This window comes from Zonotrichia albicollis, chromosome Z (assembly GCF_047830755.1).
Source record: "Zonotrichia albicollis isolate bZonAlb1 chromosome Z, bZonAlb1.hap1, whole genome shotgun sequence".
NCBI classification, from domain to species: domain Eukaryota; kingdom Metazoa; phylum Chordata; class Aves; order Passeriformes; family Passerellidae; genus Zonotrichia; species Zonotrichia albicollis.
The window spans coordinates 31,679,273-31,697,316 of NC_133860.1; positions in this window are offsets into that span (position 1 = coordinate 31,679,273).

Here is an 18,044-nt window from a genome sequence, read left to right on the forward strand (position 1 = left end):
GGAATAGTATATAATAACAGCATGACAATAAAATAGTTATACTGCACTTAAGTTTCAGACCTTAGAGCCAGGAACAAAAATATTTACAGTTACTATCAAATAATACCTATAGTAGTACAAATAATATCATCAGTTCCCAATTCTCCTCAGAACACACTTACGCCTTGAGGATTTTAAAAATATCCACCAAAACGCACAGTGACAAAATAATAAATAGCTCTGATAATCTAAAACAGAAATGGAGAGTTCTAATATTAGAGTATGTGTCTTCCTTTGCTTTGGTAAGGACAATCACTTAAAGGATTGGTGTAATGATACTATGAACTTCAGCTCACATAAGACAGACCCTGAATAGTGTCCAATAAAAAAATCAAGAATTGCACTACAAATTTCCTCCTAGACCACTGGAGCTCTAGAACAATAAACTTTGAAGTTGGTGATGACTTCAGTAGTGATAGTGGATTTACCCATGAAGCCCCGCGCAGCTGCCCTAAGTACAGCCATGACTGCTGGCACTTTGCCTACTAAGTTGCTGCGCCGTCTAAAATCTTGGCATTTTCAGTGTCATTTCTGTGTCATTTCAAAACAGCTGAATTTTCCTTACAGAAAAGTAGATAATTCTGATCACAATCCCATAAAATTTCATACTTTAGAAACACTGTTTCAAATTATTTTTTCCATATTAGTTCTGCTTAGCTGCATTCATATCTGCACTACCTGGATATTTTTTGATTGTCAAAATAGGTTGCTTGTATAAAGACTGCAGCATTTCTTCTTTCTTTATATTTTTCTATTTCAATCTAGCTGGGATGGATCAGCTAAATTGAAATACAAATGCAACATTTCTGCAGGAAAATTGACAGTAGAGGAAAATGCTGATAATACTGTCTCGGTGTTGATTGTATTCTGTAGTGCTGTTTCCTGTGTGGACCTCAGCTGCAAATACTACAGATTATTTTCTTCCATGTGGCCCACCAAATCCGCATGGATTATGTTTTAGTCCCTTAGGGTAAGAAGAAGCTTCCTCATAAAACCAAACAACCCAGCCCTGTAGGATCCCCTGTCTCCTCTATTATTCCTGCCCAGCAGTTTGCATCTGTGTATTCAACATACATCTAAGGCAAGAAAGCATAATTCTGCCAACATGAATAGCTGCTGATATTTTGTGATTCAGTGTTATGATATGAGTCATTGTAAAACATCCCATTTCTTCAGAAATCATCAGATTCTACTATCAAAGACAATATTATCTGCTTTTGTATTTATATATACGCTCTTTGATAAAGCATTTACAAAACTTCTTATCTCTAGCTCTGCTCACTCACCTTTGCAGAGTAGTCCAAGCTCTATAAATCAGTTTTTTAAAATCATTCTTATGTTCTGTCAACACTACTCACACAACAAATCTGGATGTGTCTGTAGTGACCTCCAGATTCTTGCTTTTAGCTGCTTTGGTTCCATAGGCCTGCAATGGGTAAATGCCACAAACCAGTAGTGGTTATTTGGTACACAGATGTTCTGAAATCTTTAACTGATAGAATTTTTATTAGTTTTTTACAGATGCTTTTGTCACAATGTTTTATGTTAACACATGCTCTGTTATTATCGTCTAACCCTGACACAATGTTCTGAGATGGTTTGATATGCCTGTTTAGATACAGTCTATTGATATGCCTGTTTAGATACAGCCTAATACTTTTTGTATTATCATTTCTGTAATACTGATCATCACATTGGATTTGCTTTGTATTCTGTCTTCCACAAGATTTAGTGCTGTTTTGGCACTACTGATGTTTTGCCGTTTACTCTGGGTGAGGCATACATTATGTGCAGCTTGGAAAGGAACCTAATGCTGTCCATTTTGAATTTTAGATTCTCTCACTGTGGGAGGCCTGCAGCTTTCTGGTGTCTATTCCACTATACAAGAAATGTTACAAGGCAAAATTCTAATTAACAAGTCTGGAAAATGTTGTATGAGCCAAGGAGGTTTTTACTAGATGCAGGAGTCAAAGACTAACTTCTCAGATATTGAAGGTTGTGTCTACTGTCTTCATTGTATTTTCAAATCTGTACTTGGAACATATTAACTAGCTTATTAATATACTAATATGGTTTGCTGCACTTTTAGGCCTAAAATCTCTACCTATGGCATTAATAGTCTTGCCTAAAGGATTTTGCATAAATTTCTATCCTTTTAAAATACTATTATAACAGCAACATAAGGTATCATGGAATGCTGGAATGGTTTGAGTTGGAAGGGACCTTATAAATCCATTAAAGATCTAAAAGTGAATAATTGCACAAAACATTCATTTTGGAACATTTGCAGAAGTTAAATTGCACTCTTTTAAGCAGTTTGTTAAAATGTGGACCCCTTGAAAAATTTTTTTTTTTATCTCTGTCAATATGAGCTAAACTAACACATATGAAACATGTGCTTGTTGCTCTGGAGAAAGGGAAGTCAATTTCACTATTCTGCTATGTGAGATGTTGCTTCTGTAATTTTCTTGAGCACCTAAACATTTTGGAAGACTGCACTGCTCTGAATGGTCATGTGATGGTGTTCAAGCGTGACAGAACTGGAACCCGACCAAATTTGCAATGAACTATTGCCACCAGAAAACATCTACTACCCCATTGCATGGGGACTTAAACAAGAAGGTTTCTGGGTCACTGAAAGCAGGTCACGCAAAAAGAAATTTTGCTGGCGGAGGCAAGTCAGGACTTGCTGACCATGATCATGTTCACAGCGCGCCCTCTTTGGTGGATCCCATGTTGGCAAGTCTTTGAGTAATATGTCAGTCACTTCTGCAGGAAATGGGCAAAATCTAACTTTGTGGGCTACTTCAAATGTTGACAATATTCATGGCATATATTTTGGACCTCCTGTGTAACAAGCTCTGAAAATCTCTGCTGAGGGGGATCTTTCTGGTTTGCTCATTTTCATAAACTTATTACTGAGACTTTTTTGAGATTGAGTTTTGGAAGCCCAGCATCACATTTATAGTGTGGTAACAAATCCTGATATTACTCTGTAATATTTCAGCTACTCAAGCTAGCAGTCACATATATGTCATTCTCTCAAAGAGTGCTTTCTACACTGCAAATGAATTGTGTAAAGTTATTCTGATGTCATGATATCCCTTCATTGCTCACAGCCACAAAGAGAAATTTCCATAGATTGATCTCTGTTCTTGTCAAGAAAATCAATTTCTGTGATTATGCAATGTAGTTTACTACCGTCAGTGAGACTTTAGTGAAGTTATTTATGGCCCTGATGTGCCAGTAGATAAGTATAAACTATTAAGTTCTGTGAACTGAAAATTGACCCAATTCCTTCCTCTTTTGCCATGAATTACCCTTCCCAAATGAAACTGGTTGTGGAAACCATTGCTTTTGACAAATGAATTCAGAAAGCATGTTAATTTATTTTGCTTGTGTTTCTGGGTGTTACATGTCTGTCGTTAAAACACTAGCAATTTAGAGTGAGGAAGTAGTTTCAGCTCTTTGCAAGATGTCACACCACTGCAAATGTGCTTGTCTTTTTCACCCTTATCACTTCTAGTGCTGGAGATGTTACATTTATAGCAGTTTGGAAGATGGCATCCACCACTCCCAAATATTCCTCACTTCATGGTGGTGTCATCAGTAATATTAAAAGTCATTCCCAAGGCTGCCAGTGACAAAAATACCAGCTGAGAGTCTAAGGAGGGATATAAGGGTATCTTCTGAGGAAAGAGCTGACACAAACCAGCCAAGAAATCAGGGCTGAAGACTCTCCTTCTTGCATAAAGAATAACATTGTGCTTGGTCATGGGGTTGTTTGCTCATTTTGGAGCATGAAGGAAATGTTGACATGTTCCCACGGAGTAGAGAAACTGAATTATGACTAGTGCCATCAAAACCAGAGGATTCTAAGAGCAAGGATGGAAAGATTTTCCTATAAATTGAGCAATCATTTTAAGAGGCAGTAAAGAGTGAGACAGTGTGGTGCCATTTCATGCCTCTAGAGGCTGCATTTAAATCTTTTATTTCAGTTTTAATTGCATTATTTCATGCATAATTTGCCTCTAAGAGGCTAGGACATTTCTAGAATAAATACTAAAATTTAGATTGCTTTGTGACAGGAAGGAAAAAAATAGTCCTATAACTGGTTATTTATTTCTTTGTTTAGTACTTCACATAATACATCACTTTCCATCTGCATATGCAGTGTATTATAAAGTAAAAGCTTTTTTTTTTTTTCCAGAAAATGCCCTTAGTAGATGGTCCCATGTCGTAAGAGACCTCCTTAAATAACAAAGATGCTGTCATCTGTCAGGCGCTCTGACTACTCACAACATTATTGATGGAGATAAAAATATAAGACAGTTATCAGAAAATGGGAAACTGAATCAGAGGATGCGGAAAAAAGGGAAAATTCATTTACAATTCTTAAACTGAATCATTAGGACTTATCTATAACATATAAGTCTGGGGAACTGTGACCTATTCAAGGTTATTCCTAGTGTCAGCTATGAAAATAGCAGAACTGATTAATGGCACCAGGTGCTGTCCTGTAGTCTGGATTAGGTCTGAGGAAGAGTATTTTCAGATACTTTCTTAAAACAACGCATCAATGTACATAATAACTTGCTATTCTTCTCTGTTAAAATTTTAACATAAATTGGACCAAATTTTCAGTGGTTTTAGTCCTCTTTGTCCAGCAGTCAGAACAAAACCCTGCCTGCCACTCCTGCTCTTTGCCTCTCCTTGCCTCAGCATGTGAGATGAGCCTGAGGACTGAGGCTGTGCAGAGGCATGCACACAGACAGCTCTGTCGTGACCATAGACTCTTTAAATTTTTGTGACAATAAAATCTAAGTCATTTATACAATTTTCTCTTCTTGTCTTTTGCATTTGGTTCTGCCTTTCCAAAAGAGGATCTCCCTGAAGAATATTCTTTCTTAGGGTCTGTCATAATCTTTATACCTCCTGAGGATATCCAGGAAATCATCTAATACTAAAATTCCTCTTCTGGTAATGAGTAGTCAGATTAATTTTTAGATTAGTACGATTCCTGAGGCAATTTTTGGGGGTGTGGTGTAGTTATATAAGGTCATTTAATGTGAGTGGCACGTTAAGAATTTATGTGATTACCTACTTTCTTCTGTTAGGGTAAAAAGGTAAGAACCTCTTATAGAATAATTTAGCCCATCCTAAGCTACACACATTTAAGGGAATAAGTCAGCATCTGGAGGTGCTGTTTGCAGGTAGGAATAATATTGAATTCCAGGTGGGAGTTGGATGCTCAGCTAAGTAATCAAAGCTTTCAGCTGTATCTAGGCACCTTAATAGCATAAATAAAAACAATTAAAAGAAATTCAAAAGAAGTTGGGATCCAAGTCTGACTTTCCTCTCTTGAACCCGCTGTGTACTTTGGGTGTGCCTGGAGGCTTTTTAAGTTCTCTCTTTGACTTTGCAAATTTTATCTTACAGTTTATTTTTAGAAGTGAGCCGGACACTTTGACCTATTTTTTTTAATGCATTTGAGCATCTTAGTGCTGAAGGCATGACAGAGAATAAGAAGCATTTTCCAAGCCCCCAGCTAAATTCAAGTAGCTTCACTAATGTCTTAAATCCTGTGTACTGGTGTTCTAGGTCCTTAGCTAGTTCCAGGTCCTTAGCTAGTTCTAGGTCTCCAGCCAGTAGTGAGCACTTGGGTCATGGACTCCAGAACAAGCTCCTTAGAGTCTTAGAATCATAGAAGCATTAAGGCTGAAAACCACCTCCAAGATCAATGAGTCCCACCTTTGAATTATCATCAACTTGTCAACTAAAATGTAGCACTTCACATTTAGTGCCACGTCTAGTCTTTTCTCAAATATATCCAGGTATGGTGATTTCACCACTTCCATGGGCAGTCCATTCCAATGCTTTTCAAGACTTTTGGAAAAGAAAATCTTCTGGAACACCAAACTGAACCTCCCCTGGCACAGCTTGAGGCCATGTCCTGTTGTCCTGTCACTGGTTGCTGGAGAAGAGGCCAACCCCACTCAGCCACAGCCTCCTTTCAGGCAGTTGTGGAGAGTGATAAGGTCTCCCCTGAGCCTTCTTTCTTCCAGGATTGGCACCCCCAGCTCCCTCATTTGATGGCTGCTTCTCATTTGACTTATTTTCTAGACGCCCTAGGTCACTCTGTCCTCTGGTTCTTTGAGTTGTTGGTGTCAATAGCTTTTACACAGGCTGAAAGAAACATTTTTGTTGTTCATTTGTTGGCCTGGGGTTTTTTAAATTACAAGTTGAAAGTTACGTTTAGTTTGGGAGTTCCTCATGATAAAATCAGAAATTATTATAAATCCTTCAGTATGGATGTACAGTTTGCCTGAGAAACACTTGCTGGTTCAGAGGGAAGGCGGTGACAGAGGGGTCCCGAGAGGGAGGAGCAGCTGTACCAGTTTCTGGGAGCTGGGCACCTGGGACAAGTCCAGGCATGCAGGAGCTCAGGTTTACCTCTGGCGGAGAGGCTTTAGGTGAGGTGAAGGAAAGGAGTCGGGTTCTGCTGGAGGGCTTCGATCCAGAGCTTTATTCCAGGCACACAGGCCTCTGAGTCCAGCAACAGCTCCAAGAGAACTGAAGAACCACGTGGTTGCTGTGTCTTTTAACCCCTGGGAGAGGGGGAAGGAAGGGGTAGGAATCCCACCAACCAGGTAAGGGTGTGGGGACTCTCAGGGGACAAATGACACCTAGATAGCCCAATGTCCCCCAGGGCTGAGAACTTTAGAACATCTTTAGAACTTCACCAATCACACAATGCCCTTTCTGGAATGCCAAGATTGATGGACAGCCCTCAGCAGAGTGCAAGGGGAGGGGAAGGGAGAGGTTATTGGCACACCTGGGCAGAGAACCGGGATGGACAGGCTATTACCTCACACCGCAACAACAGGGGATGCTATTGTAAATCAAAGGTGACTCGGACAAAGGGGAGAGAGAATGATGCATCTGACTCCATCATCAGAAGGCTAAAGAATTACTTTATTATACTATACTATGTACATTTCATCTAAACTGAGTCTGCCATGCGCTCACTCTTGCTCACAACTGCTCACACTGCACTCATCTCTGATTCTCCCGTGACTGTCCCGTGACACACACACACACCTCTTGATAGGCCTGATAGGCCAAGGGAACAAAACATCCTCACTTTGGGTAAACAATCTCCATACTGCATTCTACTTGATCACAACACAGGCACAGCAAGCAAGATAAGAATTGTGTTTTCCTTCTCTGCTTGTCTCACAGCTTCTCTCTGTTCAGAGGGCATGTGAATACCACAGGATGTCCCATACACAGAGGGTGAAAAGTGTGCAGACACATGCCTTGATTTTATTTTTTATTCAAAATATAGTAAGTGAGTATAATGCACCTCTCATCTTGCTTTCTATTTGCAGACAACACACCCCTTCCTCAAAATTCCTTTTTTTGAGTTCCAAACCATCAACCTCCTTCATTCTCTTAGCTGTCATACACCTTCTCAAACAAGAATAGCAAAAGTTTGGCAAGATCCTGTGGAATGTTCCTTGTTGCGTCCAGCTCTAGCCACACAGGACCTCAATGAATCTACTTGCTACTAGGCACAGTTAAGTATATACATATGTGCTTTGCTTGTTTGTGAGTGTAGCATGATTTCAGTGATCACACTGGAGCAATGAATATAATTGTTTGAGAAAGCCTATTTTAAAATTAGCCAACAGATAACAGTGCAGATATAAAGAAAGAAATAATATATGGAGTGGAGCTAAATGTTGAGATCTAGGATGCCTTACAGCATTTAAGCCAGTGCTCTTTATAAATGCCCTATATATTATGCCAGGCAGTGTGCAAATGCATTTATTTTGGTGAATATTTAGTATTATGCATATCACTGGGTTAAACAGCCATGTTAGAAGACACCCTGTAAATACATATTTTGTTTATGAAATAGCAAGGCCTTTCAAAGTTTATTTCCATTTTTCATGTTACTTTCAGGACTGATACAGTAAAAGAGAGTCAATACTTGACCAGGGCTTAAATAAGATTTTAATTTTTTAAAATACTACATTTTAAATCAACTTTGACTTCCCCTTGTCTTTGTGCTCATTTGGTGAAGCTCACACTGTCATGACAGTGGTTGACAATAATAGATAAAGTGCTGTAGATAAAAATGAGGTTGATACATTTTACATGAAAGCCCTAAAGCAACTGGGTTTTTAAATCAACTATCTAGCTGGGATTGCTTTCACTTTCCTTTTTAGCACCTCATTAGGCTTACTGCAATTTTCCTGCAGTACTGAACTGCTACCCCAGTCACAGTTCATTTTCCTCCTCTAATGTCCAATTACTCTGTTTACTGAAAATTATCATATTTTAATTACACAATAATTTAATTAAAATATTTCATTCTAGAATATAAATCAGCAACACAGAGCAGCATCATGCTGCATTTTTTCTGTTACAGCTCTGTGGCATCCTGGGAAACAGCACAGCTGTCACAGCTTGCAGGGAACACCAGGAGAGTTTTGTGCCATCCCTTTATTTTTAAATATCACTGAGTGCCCTACAACATTCTTAGGCTTCTAATGTCCCAGGGCAGTAGCAGCGCCTCTGCAGTGTGCCCTGAAATCCTAGATGAACATCCAGTTTCTTCTCACTGACACTGCTTTTGTGCTGGGCTTCCTTTAGAATTGTGGTGCCTTTCTTGAGCGCAACCTCTCAGTATTCTGCTTCCTACCTGTCTTCCCCAGCTCCAGACACCAAGGACAAAGAAATTTTAGCAGTCTTCAGTACAAACACCTACCAGCACACTGAAATGGAGAAAGATATGGAATTACTTAGCCATTGAGAGCTACCTTACAAAAAGTAGTGGAAATTCTTGTGTAAAGATTTCAGCACAGTAATATTTGTGGAATGAGGACAGCTACCATGTTTTTTTTTCTTGCTCAAGGAGGAATATAATTATTCCTGTTTGGAATAATTTTCCTTGACATTAAAAATGACCCCTGTTCCTTGGGATAAAGAACTATTTAAAAACTGGGATGAGCTGCCAAGCCAAGGTCCGGGGTTGCACACCTTGGTGGACGATGAGTTAGAACATGTGGTCAGCTCACAGACCTCTACACTACTAAGTTTCATAGGCACAAAATGAACATTTGTGAGGCCTCTGAAAAAAAAGCTAAAATGAAATCTTTTGAAAAATGGTACTTAGGAGAAGCTCAATGCCAGAGTATTTCAATGAATATTTTTTTGTAAGGAAAAAGAAAATGTGAACTAGAATGTTAAGTCCGTCATAGGAATCTAAGATTCCTCTTCACCCATGAAGAGCTCCAGTACTTGAATGTACAAGATCCTGAGGAATCTTATTGTACTTTCAAGTTATCCCAGCCTTAGGCAAGACATGAACTATCACATCTAGATAACCCTTTTAAACTAGACTCATAATATGATTCGGTGAATAGGTAAAGTGTGTTATGTTTCATAATACCACTAGGCCTGACCAGGTTGTGTTCTGATTTTTCTCCTCTTATTTTCTTCAGTAAGGTAATTGTCTTCCTTTTTCCATATTTTTGAATTAAATATAGGACAGAAATCCATGCCCCTTCAGAACAGATATGCTTTCATTTGTGAATTTGCCCGCATTCATTTAAAATATTTGCCTAACTCAAAAGGATGTTGCCCTGCAGGACAGTGTTCTTGACTTAATAGGCACTAACTTTGGCTTGGGCAGACACCCTCAGGCTGCTAAGACAGCTAACTCAGAGCTAGGATACACTTGGGCTACGGCCAAAGATGCAAGATCTGCACAATATGACAAGTATTTTTCTTAGAAGTGAGCAAATTCTTTGAAATCTCTGTTTCTTGCTGTCATCCAATCAAGTTTTTTTCCTTCAAATATGGCTGGGATGTAGAGGCCAGTAAGAATGAGCCAATTTACTGGCAGCAATCCATTAGGGAGGAAAATGCTCCTGTTTCCAGGTGCTCCCAGTAATCATGATACAGTCTGATAAGATAGAACAAGATTCACTAAAGAAGGAAAAGTCTTTCCATGTTGCATGAATATCAGATCTCCTCAGGGCAGCTACGAAACCAAGATTAACTTGTGGAAATGATATTTTGTGGGAGGCTGTAACTACGGAGAAATGGGGTGGAATGCAGTTTCTGAATCCACGGTCTTCTTACATATACTTTTACGTATATATGGCTCTATATATTCTTGCCTCATATGTACTTATTTATTAAGCATACTTATTATTTCTTGTCAAAAGTAGGTGAGATATTCACAAAAGAATGCGAGAGCATTTGTGTACCAGAATTTCAATGCTTTTGTTGAACATATTTATAAAATTGTTTTTTATAATATGAGTAGGTGTTCTTTGACACTGGAAATAACTTAAGCTATAATCAGAGTAACTCTGCTGGTTCTTAATCACAGGAACAATGACTAGGGATAAGAACGAAAGTTCTGTATGCAAAGTTCATTTCCATATAGGATGCCAATACATTAAAAATATAATTTTTCCATCCATTAATGCCTTTGAAGAAAGAAAACCATTCTTTCTAATAAGTAGGGATTTTTTTTTCAGAAACAAACCTATTTTATAAAACCAGATTACATCATCTATTAATACTATATATTTATTTATAATCCAGGTGATCTTTTGGGGGGGGGAGTATGTGCTCTTTTTTTACCTAGGTTAACGTAAGGTTCTAAATTTATTAAATTCAGTTTGTGTGGAATACTTTTCATTGGCGATATAAATTTTTACTATTTTTGTCCTCTTTTCCCTTATTTTTAATCTAGGTGTCCATGATGGAAACAAATCCTTAAGAACAGGTAGGTGTGATGAATAGAACTGCTCAGTGATTGCCCAAGGCAGAGGTCAAAATCCAGAGTCCCAAATCAGGACACCGCAGGAATGGTTAGCATGCTATGATAATGTTGATTGATGAGCCCCTTCTATTCTTAAACTCCAGCACAACATGACATTTCCTAAAACTGGGGTAATTGAAATAGGAGGCTGTAGAGTGAACTTGGCACATAGGGGAAGGTGCATGCAGGAAAGAATGGAACAGAAAGAAGTAACCAGGAGTGCCGTGATTAGGTGTGTGAGAACTGTAGTGCACGATACAGGTAGTGGCTATTTTCTGGTACCCAGAAATGAAGTTAACAGGATGCAATCTGAACCTTAGTTGCTGGTAAGCTTCCAGTTGCATACATAACAGAAGATCTCCATACAAAAAAGAGTTTGTAGTCCTCTTTAGTGTAACATTTTAAGTCCCCCAAGTACTCAAACTCACAAAAACCATGGATTCATAACCAATTTTTCAAAGTATTTTGAACTTCCACTGTACCAAGCAGCTCAGCTTTAGCCTTGGACTGCCCTTTAGCAGCCCCAAGAGTACAAGACGGGCAGATGGTTCCCTTTTGGAAAGTAAAACCCATGTCACTAGCAATCCTGCACCTTACTACCATTTCACTTGACTTCCTAAGTTTGTATGGCCACCAAAATCGCCTCAGAAAAAATTACAGCTCTGTAAAAATTACTGTGAATTGCATTACGTATTCAGTTATTTTCAGATTAAATAACATTATTAGTAAGTGGGTGGAATTACAGGAACCCCATGACTCTGATATTGGTAATAAGGCAGAGACCACAGAGAAATCTCCTTATTAAGCTACATAAAAATCTGTCAGGAACTAGAACTTTCCAGTGCTACTGAGATGGAAATCTCATTCATAACTGTAAGCATTGCAGCTTCTTGAATTGACATTAAATTAAACAATACTTCACATGGCTGAGGTATTTATTCATAAAACAGAAGTTATTGGTTGAATGTTTGATGTAGTCTCTCCAGCACTCTAGTCCTTCCTCTTGCTTTTTGGCACATAAGCCTAGCTCAAAAAGCAAACCTGTTTTGGTTAACCAGCATGTGTGCTTCCTTTCATGTTGTTTTGCCAAAGAGATACATGGGTAGAAACCAAAAATCTTACACAAAAACTATTGCAAAGAGAAAGGTTTGTATTCTGTATCTTTTGAGAGAGGGCAAGGGCTTATTCAAATATACTAATAACTAAAGGAAAATGGAAATTGTGCCTATGAAAAATATTGGCCTGCTACTGAAAGAAGCAGAGGTTGCAGAGAAGACTGAACACTCATTTTGCTTCAGTCTTCACTGATGTGGCCAGTCCTCAGGAATCCCTGGCTCAGGAGACCAAGAAGAAGGCCTGGAGAAAAGAAGACCCCATCTATGGATTGTATTTATTGTAATTTTTCTATTAAATTGTAACTCTGAAATCTCTCTCAGAGGTAATGTGTGGGACTCATTTCTCCTGATGGTTTACTTTCAAACCAGCATGATTACTATTCCATCAGACTATTCCATCTGTTCCTTTGGGTCAAGGTACCAGTCCTCTTGCAGTTCAGTAGTTTTTTTGATTGCTACCTATCCTGTAATCTTTAATTATTTCTGCAGAGTGAAGCTATACCATCTAAAATTCCTAAAAGATGGGATGAGAGAGGTCCATGTACAACTTTTGTTTGTGTCAAAGGAGACAATCCCATTTTTTAACTTCAGAAATGTGACTCCGTCCTTAAGTCACAGATTTCAGACTGTGTAATTGCATTCTGGACATAGAGCTGCAGCTCTTATGCTCAAGAGGCAGATACACACGTGTAAGTCAAACATTAGAAGCGCAAATATGTCTCCTGTAAAACTCCAATCCAGTAGAAATTTGTTTCCAGGCCTTTGCTAGGTTACTAGGCAAAATTTCTCCTGCTATCCTTTGATTTATATTTTAAAAGTTGGCAGAAAGCATTTGAAATTATGGTACAGAGAAGGCAAGATTAGAAGTGTTTGACAAATCCTTTACCATTTGGAGAGAAAAGGTATTTTCTGAGCCAAGATGGCTCTCAAGAAGAAAAAAATTATAGTCCTGTACTTGATTTGCTTTCTGTAAAGTATCATCCAAGCACACACACTTAGGTACAATAATCTGCAATGTAATGTACTGTTTTGTTTAGCACCAAATAAAATGTGACCTCTTCACTTTAATGAAGAGACATCTGGAAAACTTCCCATAAATGCATCTTTTCTTGTAGACAAATGTAAGGAGAAAACAGTACCTAGCTAATCAAGAACCTTAAGCAATAATTCAAAGCTCCTGGCTTTTAAATCATTACTACTGCTCTTCTAGTGACATAAAAAGAAAATGCTGCCAACATCACTCCTTAGCAGATAATAAAAAACTCTTAAGAGTGGAAAATTTTGGACCCAGTGGATGTTAACCAACATCTTTTAAGCAGATGCCTATCCCACTTGTGAAAATTACTCTCAGTGGGAGGTTTGGAGGTGCTGCTGCTTTGAACAGCCTCAAGAATGTCGTAATTGGATGACCCAAAACCTAGAACCAAATATCCTGACTGAGGATCCTCATGGCTCATATGCAGAGAAGAATCTTGTTTTGAGGTTTATAGCTTTGTCTTTAAAATATACAAAGCATAAAAACCTCCCAAAACAAAAATTGCAAGAGTTCTCTGCAATGCATTGGGATAGGAAAAGTTTCAATGTTTGTATCTATTTCTGACTCTGCCCAAGACACTTTTTTGCCTTTTTTGCGTTTATTAAAATCCCAATGAAGCATGACAAAATGTCAACTGTTTGACAGGTGGTGGGGTTTACCCCCAGCCGGCAACAAAGGCCCACACAGCCTCTCACTCAGTCTCCCACTATTGGGCTGGGGAAGAGAATCAGAGGGGTAAAAGCTGGAAAAATTGTGGTTCAGCTAAAGACAGTTGCTATAGCAGGCAAAAGCTGCACACACAAGAAAAGCAGAGCAAGGAATTGATTCACCACTTCCCATGTTTGGGTAGGCATTCAGCCATCTTCAGGATAGTCAGGCCCCACCACAGTCAACTTACAAAGGCAAACTCCAACACGCCAAATGTCCCCTCCTTTCTCCTTTTCCCCTCCACTATAAATACTGACCATGATGTCATATCTTTGGAATATCCCTTTGGTCAGTTCTATTAGTGTTGGTGTACTTACTTTACCTCAAAAAAAGATGGAGAAAGAATAGGGGCAGGAATTCAACTCCTGGTTCAGGTCTGCAAAGTTCCCATGCAGGCAATGTATCACTCAGAATTCAGATTCTGTTCAGGGGCAAGCATACAGGAAAATGAATTTCAATTGGTCCCAGTGGCCAGGCAAGGTGTGTCAGCAATGGAGGAATAGGGTGATGCAACCAGAGATTTGGTATACAGGATGGGGACTTCCAGACTGGCACCAAGCCGCAAGGAAAGGAGAAACACGGTTCTCCTTCCAGCCAAACCTGGGCACTCACCCTGACTGTTACTGACTTAACACCAGGTTCTCATGTACTCTGCATTCAGCAGAGGCCCAGGTTTGATTTTCTCCCCACAGTCCCTGCAGGCAGCTTGTTTCCACGTTCTCCCCTCAGCTGACCAGGGCTGTGCTGCCCAGGCTCAGTTCCCTTTTTCCTCACCTGCCTCCTTTTTAACCTTGGGAATGTCACAAAGGAAAGTGATCCTGATCCTCAGGTTTAGGAGGCTAATTCTCACTCTCTCTGTTTCTTTACATGTCCTAAAGTCTGTCAGTCTTGTCAATACAGACCAGCTTGGTCTCACGCCAAAGCCAGGAACACTAGGTGCCTTGTAATGAGCCTCACACATGCCAAGCGGATGGGTGGAGGATCAAAGTGAAATGCTGATGTCAGGGGCATTTTATGTCTGACTCAAAGGCTTCAGCACTCAGCTCTGGGATGGTCACAAGCTAAAACACTAACCCACACATTATTTATTCTGCAGTTTCTCAGAGCACCACTTTTTGTGAGAACATCCCTTTTGTACTTCAAAAGGGATGAAAGAAATATTAAAGGAGTTGTCCTTAGGATTGCTATTGGTGAGACAGACTCTTAAAATAAGGTAACTAGAATTATGTTTCAATGGTGGCTGTTTGTCTGGAGAAGATAATGTTGATGCTGGCTATATGAAGTCTTAAGGTATAAGAGAGACTGAGCTGGCCCTTAGGCTGAGTTGACATCTAGGCAACCTAGTTGATATCTAGTAGAATGCAGACATCTAGGCAAGCAGAAAGAAAGTGCTGTACCTATTTGTATTTCTATTCACAGTAGAAATGGTGATGGGGTTGTCAGTTCTTTCAGATATTCTGGAAATTGCCCAGGGTACATCACTTCCAAACAAAGCTTATTAGCTATTTACCACTCACAGCTGGGTGTATCCTGTGGTCAAATTTTTACAATAATCTTCTCTTTGTATTCATAAAAACCTTTTATCTGGGATATATATGGTACTTCACAGTCTGAATATTTTAACATGTTGCCTTTAAAGATGCTGCTTGGTCTCAGTGTTCTCTGTAGTCCAAATTGTGTTTCCGGACTGTGATTCCAGAGCACTACCTTCTTGTGTTGGTGCTTTTTTATGTCCTGCATAGACTTTGACTTGAATTTGTACTGTTCAAGAGTACTGGCAAGTTTTCCACTCAGATATACCATTTTGCAGCCCTTTTATCCTTTCTTCAAGGATAGTAATAACCTATATTATTCTAGCATAGGTTATTCTATAGTAATTTACCTTGAAATGCACATTTAGTGACTTGACCCAAAGGAACAGCTCTTTTCCTTCCAGGAAAATGGCTGCCAACATACGGAATCAATTTGTATTAGTTGAAAGAGTTACTAAGAAAAAATTGTGAGTTTTTTTCATTTTTGTTTTTAACACCACAACCACTCTGCACTAAACAGCTTTAACAGGCACTCTTAATGATTATCCCACATTTAAGGCTGATGAATACAAACTGTATTTAGGCATAGTTTTTTTACACTTTGTGGGAGTTTCACTAGGTCTGCTGTTTTTATGTACTTTTTGTGAGGGGAAGACTCACTTAGCCTTAAAGCAGCTCTCTGTGAATGTTGGAGTGCTGTGAAGTTCAGCTCAAGATGAAAAACCTCCTGTGGACAAACACTAGGACAGTCAGAGCGTCCTGTGCAATTTTAGCCCCTGGTCTATCTGTAATTGGGACCAAAGCACAGACATTACTTACTAACTCAGCGGTGATGCTGTCAGCTCTCTCCTGTCTTCCTCCTAGAGACAAACTTGTAATAACTGAATTTTCGCTTGGGTTCATAAGATCCTGCTCATATACGCATAAAACAAACCAAGCCTTACCTCATAGGTAATTCAGAGTTAAGACAGTCTATGAAAAAGCTGCAGTCAGTGGAGGTACCATGGGTTTCCTTCTTTGCACAGCAACTCTTTTATACAGCAGTAACCTCCATCACAAGCATGTTGCAGCTATTAATGGTTTAATTTATATGCAAATTTAGAGTTACATAATTGCTTCTCTTCATGGAAACATCTAGACAACAAAAAACTGGTGTTTTTCTTGTTTTATTCTACCTGTGTCTCAGTTATCCTGCTGGTTGAGAAGTATGTCACTGGGCATACAGCAATAAAGCAGGAATATTTTGACTTTTTAGGAAGACTGTAATCTTCTGATTTTTTTGTTGTTGTTGTTGTTTATTCATATGGGCAATGCACTGATTTTGTTTTGGCTTATTTAAACTCCATAAGGAAGCTAAAAGTAGAGGTTTTTATGATGTAATAGTTATATCTTGAGAAATACCCTGCCTGAGCAAATGCCACATGACAGGGATCCCTATCACCTTGTGTAACTCCCCACTTCACAGTTCTCCTTAGTTATTGACTCTAGATTTGGAATTACAAGAAATGGCAAGATCTGCCCCAACATTGTCATAAAGAGAAAGCACAAAAAAGCCCATGAAGACACAAGAGACTTCATATGTCAATTATGATAATTAACTGCAGGTGATCAAGTGATTCTCAAAGGTGTTTTTCATGCAGTTGTGATGCTATGCATAACATCTAATACTTTTGCAGCTTTTGATATCTTTTATCCTGAATCCTGAAATAAGTACCTGTTTTGTTACCCCCAACAGTCTCCAGGCAGGCTCCACACCTGCACAAACACAGGTGGCACTTGCCTCAGAAACTTTGTAATGAAATGCCCATAGATAGTACAGTTGGAGGATACAAATGCAGACACTGCCATGTACTAAGCTGAGGTTTGATATTTTATGCAGAATAGCTTTGTTTCTTGGTAAAGGAAGTCTTTTTCTTTTCTCCTCATCTTTGCATATTTCATGGAGAGCAGATGCTCTGGGCTTGCGTGCACACTGCTTCTTTCTAACTGGCCTGATCCCAAGCACTCTTCATTTTTATGAAGCCACATCCTTCTCAGTCTCTCCATTATGAGAGTGCTCTTGTCACTTCCTCCCTGTTCAGTAGTGGTTATCCTGCTGCACTTAGCTTCTGCCCCCACCTGTGGAAAGGTTGTCTCTTCATGATCTGCTCTCTCTAAGTCTTGTTCAGGGAATTGTCTCAGAAGCAAAACTGACAAGACAGCAATGGAAAGGGGGTGGGAACCCCTGTGAGGATTCTCCCACTATCCTCTTTCCCAGGATAAAAAAAGAGCATGGATAAAAGTAAATGATGTAATAGCCTCTTCTGCCACAGAGCACAAGGTGTAACTAAGCCTAGGGACATAGAAGTAATGTTGAAAATGCTAATGCCTTAGTGGACTTTTGAGCCATCTTGATAAAAATTAGTGGCTAAAGCAGAAATGTTGCAGAGTGGAAATGTCAGTGATATGGGGCAATCCAAGTGTAAAGAGAGCAGGTGAGGCATAAGCTTGCACTTGAATTAAGCAGGTGTGTTGGCTGAATTAATTTCTGCTGGAATAGCATACAAAACATCAGCTCTCCAGCTGCTGAATTTGTGAGGTATTTCGAATTGCAACAGATATGAAAGCAAAAAGACATATTCATGGTTATTACAATTGTTAGTATACATGTGAAAGTTGTTTTTTAGAGATTTTATTAATATTTAATTTGTGAATTAATGAATAAACCAAGGATGTATAATCCAAAGCATGGAAAAAAAGTTTGTTATTTCCATTGTAGTTGTGGTAGA